We start from the raw sequence: 7655 nt of genomic DNA, 5'->3' as shown, positions 1-7655 counted from the left end.
TGCCATCATACTTTTCAGCACAGATTCATCTTCACGGCAACTTGTACGCTGGGTGCAGATGTTGCCACACTGCAACTCACCAAATGTGCGTACAGGTAGTCTTCAACTTGTGACAGTTGGGACAAGAACCTCTGTGCCAAACAGGGGGATTGTTATACTCAATTATAGCTCTTTTTTGCTTGGGTCGTTAAGTAATTAACATGGTTGTTAAGTGAACCTGGCTTCCCCCATTGACTTTGCTCGTCAGAAGCCAGCTGGGAAAGTTGCAAATGGCGACCATGTCATCTCAGGACACTGTAAGTGATTTAATACAAGCCAGTTGCTGAGACTCCAGCACGTCTCCACCAGTAATCGGCACTTAGAACAGCATAGATAAATCCAAGGTTAACGTCAGACTAACCATCAAGTAAGCAATACCCCAGTCAAGAAACTGCCAAAGATCCATTAGTAAACAGCCCAACCAAAGAATCCCTAAGACTGCCTCCTTACCCTCACACAAGCAGGCAAGACACCAGAATATAGACTGACAGCAAACAGCACTCCTTCCTAGCACTGATGATGTTACCTAGTCAGGGTAATGAAATGTCTGCAACAGTGATGGGTTGCTGCGGGTATGGCCCAGTACGGCCGTACCGGTAGTGGCTGGGAGCAGCTGAAAGCGTACCGGTATGGTGGCTCGTTTGGCCCACCTGCCTGCCTGTGCTCTACAGGCTGTTTTTATGCCAAAAGGCACATTGCGCAGGCACGCACAGCGTGCGGTACCTGCACGCGCCCCGACAAGCAGCTTGGTGTTGCAGGAGCGGTGGATTGCGCATGCGTGTGCAGCGCACATCAGGCTCATGCATGGACAGACCGCGATCAGCGTACTGGTAGTGACGATAAGAGCAACCCACCGCTGGTCTGCAAAGAAAAAAGCAAGCTTAGAGAGCACCAAGGACCTGTTGGAAGAAATGTCCATCTGGGTTCAGTTCCAAGTGGGGAAAAAGACACACTGGAAACATGGAGACTGCTTGGAAAGATGTTTTAATGGTGGACGGGACCACGTGGTTTGAGGTCTGTGCAGGAGGGAGGGAGGGAGGGAGGGAGGGAGATTTATGCCCTCTCTTGGGCCCCACCTTAGAGCTTCCAGTTCCTGTGCAAGAAATGTATTCTGATTGGTTGTCAGACTCCCATGGGGCCATGCAGGAGTACCTTGTAGGTTGTCTTGAGTCCCAGGCCTGGTTGAATCTTGCTGGGTGATGATGTAATGAAGAGGCTTGTGTTTGGGGCAATTCCTATTCTGGCTTAGTGGCTTTGTCCTGGTTTGGATCTTGAGTGAGGGCTAATCCTATCATGTCCTGAAGGCCATGTCTGCTTGGGGGTGGGGGCAGGGATCTGAGGCTCTGAGTTTATGTCTTAAGAGTTCTATTTCTCTTTCAGGGGAAATATTCTGCCTTTTAAAATATTTCCTAAAATATTTCATTCTTCTAGGAGAGGGGTGGGTGCTAACTTCCCACAGACCCCTCAGTTGCTGAGTGCCCAAATTTTGACCATGAGGCCAGAGATGGGTTGCTGCCGGTTTGGCCCGGATCGCCCAAACCAGTAATACTGGCAGGAAGCTCCACCCACCCGCCCAGATGCTTCTGCGCAGGGGAGTTCACCCCAACCGGAAGTAAAAAAAATGGCAACCCACCTCCACATGAGGCTGTGAGGATGCAGAGACCATTGTAAATGGTTTTTTTCCCAGTACCGTTGCAAGTTTGAATGATCACTAAGCAAATGGTCAAAGACAGTGTATAAGACAGGGGTGTCCAAACTTGGGAACTTTAAGACTTGTGGACTTCAACTCCCAGAATTCCCCAGCCAGCATGGCTGGCTGGGGAATTCTGGGAGTTGAAGTCCACAAGTCTTAAAGTTCCCAAGTTTGGACACCCCTGGTATAAGACCTTGTCCAGTCGGCTTCCATTTATCCCTCTACTGGAATAGGGAATATTTGCATGACCAGGATCAGGCCAGGAAAAGGATAAATGAAAGAATCAAGGGGAGGAATAAAAACTAGTCTGGGTCGCTTGCCTCCTACTTGATTAAGGCATAAATGCTTCTTGCATTGCAACCTGGCGTTCTTAAAGAGATGAGCTGCATTTCTTCCAATCCATTCCCTCTTAACGTTTGTGACGCTCATCTTCTTTCCATTTCTTCTCCTGCTATCAACATTTTGGCATGCCGTTTCGCAAAGTATTTTCCTTGCATTGCCCAACGATTCTATCCTACTACAGGCACGTGTCTAGAAACAGGGAGGGGGAAAAAATCTGTTCCCCCCCCTCTCTTCGGATGAAAAAAGGAGTGTTATAAAGAGTCTCGTATTCCAGTTGCAGTTTTGAACTTTAGAGGAAGAAGCAAAGTTGATTGGTCTTTCCGTTTATTATTGTTAAGTACCAGTGAGTAACACAAATCTTTCAGTGATTAACACAGCATCTCATTTGACTTTACTTGCTCCAGACTAGGATCAGCTTTCAGGTCCTCTGGCTCCAAGCAGCTAGCCTAACTCAGATTTACAGGCAGTGGCTGATAAGTAGACTTTTCCAATCAGGCACATCTCCAGATATTATGTATTACAACTTCCATCACCCGCAAGCATTATGTCAGTGCTGGCAGGGGATGGGGGAGCTGTAGTGTGGTAAGGCCTCTTCAAGGCTTCTTCGGTTTGGGGAAGAAAGCTACAGAACTGCAAATGGCAAAACAAAATATAAAGCACCTTGATTTAAAACAGCCACATTGGTAATTCCGGAATGTTTTGCCTTCAGTCTATTCGGCTGCCTGTCTCCTGGGAGCAAGGGGCCTGCTTTTACTACAGAAGCTGAAAGATGCAGGGAAAGCCACTGAAGAGAAGCCAGAGAGAAAAGGCACCACTCGCTCAGTTCCAGCCCTGCTTTGTCTCTGCAGAGCTGGGCACCGCTCTTGAGCAAGAGGGATAAATCGTCGTGGGACACGGAGAGAGCTGGAGCTGCTGTTGATGTTTTTGCAGTGGAAGCATGCCAGCAAAATCTTTAGGCACTGCACCCCTGATCCTCCCTCCTCCTCCAGCCAGCCAAGTGGGGCCGGGCTGGGCTCAGCTGGCGTCACCGATGTCTAATCCATTCAAGATGGGGAGGCACAGCACATAAAGCAAGGACAAGCAGTCGCTCGGAGAGAGTCACACCCAATCTGATACATGCTCAGCACATGCGTGGTACGGGATTAACCCAGGGAAGCACACACACAAACACAATCCCACAATTACCCCAATGCATTACAAATATCTCTCTCTCTACAGTTTTCTCAGGGCCAGGGGGAGATCTTCACATACAGAATAAACAGCAGTACAAAGAGACATTCGGTTAGAACAGCTTTTTTTCAATGTCATGTCCAATCAATAAAATAATAATAATCTCATCATTCTTATCTCATAATCCCTGACCATTGACCATATTGACTGAGACTGATGGGTATCAGTATTAAAACTGAGCACTAGTGTGAAAAGTTGCTAGGTTAGGCTACTAGGCTAGGTCTTGGAAGAGTTGAGTTTAGAGATAGAATAGGCTCAACTTTTCGGAAAGCAACAAATGATCTGATTTAATTTCTACCATTTCTATTGGAATGAATAGCACCAAGAGCACAGAAGCAAGGTCAATAAATAAGTTGGCAACCCTTAAAATAACACAGCTCTTTGTATGCAACGTCACACCCAAGCTGGGTAAATACTATCCACATCACCAGAAGCGTCTATTTTCAGAAGTTTACGAAGACACTGACCACACTCTCAGTCACTCAGAATATGGGAAAACCGCACCAAAAGTGAACTTCAGAATAAAAAGGTGGATGGTTCTACTAGGGTGGATGGGGAGGATAAGCAGGGCCAAACTTGATCCTTCGAGAGACACACCAATTTGGGCCTGGACAAAACAATGGACAAAACCCTAATTTAAGCTTAAGGTAAAGGTAAAGGTTCCCCTTGCACATATGCGCCAGTCATTCCCGACTCTAGGAAGTGGTGCTCATCTCCGTTTCAAAGCTGAAGAGCCACCGCTGTCTGAAGATGTCTCAGTGGTCATGTGGCCGGCATGACTAAATGCCAAAGGCTCATGGAACACTGTTACCTTCCCACCAAAAGTGGTGCCTATTTTTCTACTTGCATTTTTACATGCTTTCGAACTGCTAGGTTGGCAGAAGCTGGGACAAGTAACGGGAGCTCACTCCGTTACGCGGAGCTAGGGATTCGAACCGCTGAACTGTCGACCTTTCTGATCAACAAGCTCAGCATCTTAGCCACCGAGCCACCACATCCCTTTTAATTTAATTTAAGTTAAATTAGCTAAGTACCATTCACAAATATTTCTCGGGCATGGATCTTGCTTTGGGTAGAGAGATGGGTGGCATATAAATGTAATAAATATTCAATAAATGTTTTGATTTGCACTAAAAATTACAGTATGGAAATTGGCATTAGGTTTCAGAAGAGCTTGGAGGCATGGCCTATATAAGGCTTTAAGGGCCACATATAGTCCTTGAGTCTTCATTGCATAATTCAGTTGGACAGCTCTTTCAAGCTTTCTCCCATCCTTTTGTCCCCCCCCCCCCCATGCTCAGGAGATAAGAGTGCACTTTAAAGCCACTTTCTCATGTAGCCTTGGCCATGACTCTTTCGCTCTGACAGATATATTTTAGTCTCTTGGATCAATTTGCCCAATTCTTTCTTTTTTCCTCCTCCTTCCTCTTCCTCCTTCTTCTTCCTCTTCTTCTTTGTCGTCTTCTTTTTCTTTTTTCTCTTTTTTGTCTTCTTTTTCTTCTTCCTCCTCCTTCTGCCATGTGTTCATCCCCTTTGTTGTCTCCCCAGTGATTCTTTCATTGTTGGCTCTTTAGGTCAGAGATCTGTTCTCTTATACTTTATAAAGTGCCCCCTCAAGAATGACTCTGTTCTAATAGAAGAACTGAAATGAACAGGCAGCCACCCATGGTAACACCTACAGCCCCCAACCCTTCCCGGGGTGACCCCAGATATCCCATTCTTCACATTGCTCCCTTTTGAAAACTCCTTCAACGATGGCGCCCAGGCCAGATTGGGAAGCCACCCATCCCCATTAGGGGAGAACACAGATCTCGAACAAGGCTCTTCATGGCAGTTGCTCTGGATCTACCTGAACAGTCCCCAAGTGAGTGTCCTTGGTGGGGGCCAAGTAGTACAACTAGAAAAGGATAGAAAAGTTACACAACAAGGACCCAACAGGAGAGACTCAGTGTGGGCAACAATTATCATCCAATATATTGATAAATATATTTAAAACAAACAAGTTAAATTACGTGTTTTTACTCTGAAATTCAAGGAGGGCTACATGCCAATATGCCACTGATTGGCCAACTTTGCATACTAAGCCAAAATTTCTGTAATTGTTCTGGTTTAACACAACGTGCGAACCTCCCCACTAATGTTATATGAGAACAATCCCTTATGGCTTCTCCAATAAAAAATTTCATTCAACTTCTCTAAGTTTCTCCCAGCATCTCAAACTTTAAAAGAAAATCTGGGCTGAGCATGCCTATATATATCTCTATATATATAGAGAAGCAAGGATGTATAACTTTCAGATATCGTTTTTTTTTTAAATTGCAACAGCTATTGAATAAGGGGTGTCTCGATACCGGCAGTCCTCAACTTATCTCCATAATTGAGCCTAAAATTTCCATTGCTAAGCATGACAGTTGCTAAGTGAGTTTGGCCTCATTTTACAACCTTTCTTGCCACAGTTGTTCAGTGAGTCACTGCAGTTGTTAAATTAGTAACACAGTTGTTAAATGAATCTGGTTTCCCCATTGACTTGGCTTGTCAGAAGGTTGCATGATCACATGACCCCGAGACCTTGCAACCCTCATAAATACATGCCAGTTGCCAAGCGTCAAATTTCGGTCATGGGTCCCTGGGACTGCTGTAATGGTCATAAGCGTGAAAAATGGGAGTACATAACTTTTTCAGTGCTGTTGTGAACTCTGAACAGTCACTAAGCGAAAGGTTGTAAATAGAGGATTGATTCAAGCTACTATGTTTCCCTGAAAATAAGACATGGTCTTATCTTATTTTGACCCCCAAAATAAGCACATGGCCTTATTTTTGGAGAGGTCTTAATATTTTGTGGTGCAGGAGGCGGCGACCGTGGTCACCTCATGGCTGCTGCTGTTGCAATATTTTTGGAGAGGGCTTATTTTCAGGAGAGGGCTTATTTTAGCGCATGCGCTCAAAAGCCCAATTGGGCTTATTATCTGGGGGGGTCTTATTTACGGGGAAACAGGGTAGTTTCTTAAAGATTCTCAAATCTTCTGGAATTGCCATTCTTGGAAGGAATTCTCCACAACTGAATAAAATGCTAAATAAAAGTCTGAAAGGATGTGAGACTTCAGCCACCCTTCCTAACTCAGTTCTTCCATTATCTCAACAAATCAAGTCGCCTCCGTTAGCCAGCCCCAAATGCCTTGCCTCTCCCACTAGATTACCATGCTAAAAGATGGGAAAGCAACGTCCTGTTTTAACAATCAACTTTTATACATAGTTCCTATCCTTTACATACACGTGTGGACCTTTGAGTTAGATACACAGCACATCTCGCCCCACATGCTGGGTAACCAAACACCCTTCCTCCAACTCACACAGAGTCCCTGGTTCGAGGCGCTCACACCCTGCTCTGCTTGGCAGCATAAACTATGCCAAGCTGGTGTTCTTCCCTCCCCCCACCTCCCATCCCCTATTCTCACTTCCTGCGCCACAATTGCTGTGCAATATTTTCATTTTGTACTGATACAGGCAAGGTTCCCCTGGATGAAAGGCATCTCATCCTCAGAAGGAATCCAACAAAGGAGAGACCAATCAACCAGCTCAAAAGAGAAAAAGACTCCAGCACCTCTCCACCAGTAATCAGCACTGGGATCAGCATAGATTAACTCCAAGGTCAACTTCAGACCAGGGGTGGGTTCTGGCAGGCACTACTGTCGGTTTGCTTGTGTGCGCTTTGCACACACACACGCTTGATGCGCAGTGCAATAAAAATTGTTCTGCGAATGTGCAGAAGCAAAGAACAAGATGGCGCCGCCTATGGCGCCGCCTGGAGAACCAGCTTGGGAGCATGGCAGGCCTGGGTCGCTGCCGGTTCCAGCAATCCAGGCCACTAAACCACTACTGGTTCAGCTGAACCGGGCTGAACCGGTAGGAACCCACCACTGCTTCAGACCAACAATCAAGTAAGCAATACCCCAGTCAGGAAACTGCCAAAGAGCCATCAGTAAACAGCCCAACCAAAGAGTCCCTAAGACCACCCCCCTCACCCTCACACAGACAGCCAAGACACCAGAATATAAACTGACAGCAAACAGCACTCCTTCCTAGCACTGATGATGTTACCTAGTTGGGTAATGAAATGTCTGCGAGCAAACAAGCAAGCTCAGAGAGCACCAGGGACCCCTCAAAACAGAAGAAATCCAATATACTGACAACACACCGTTTAATTTAAGCTATAGCCCATGCTCAGGGTTTGTTTCTTAGTGCCTGAACTCAGAGCTCCAAGTGGCATGAAATCAATGAGAAAGCACCTCTGAGAACATACAAAGTCCTTTTCTTTCATTAACAAAGGACCGTAGCACATCTCCACACATCT

This window comes from Natrix helvetica, assembly GCF_964273705.1.
Source record: "Natrix helvetica genome assembly, chromosome: 1".
NCBI lineage: Eukaryota > Metazoa > Chordata > Lepidosauria > Squamata > Natricidae > Natrix > Natrix helvetica.
Note: the sequence above shows the minus strand (reverse complement) of the source record.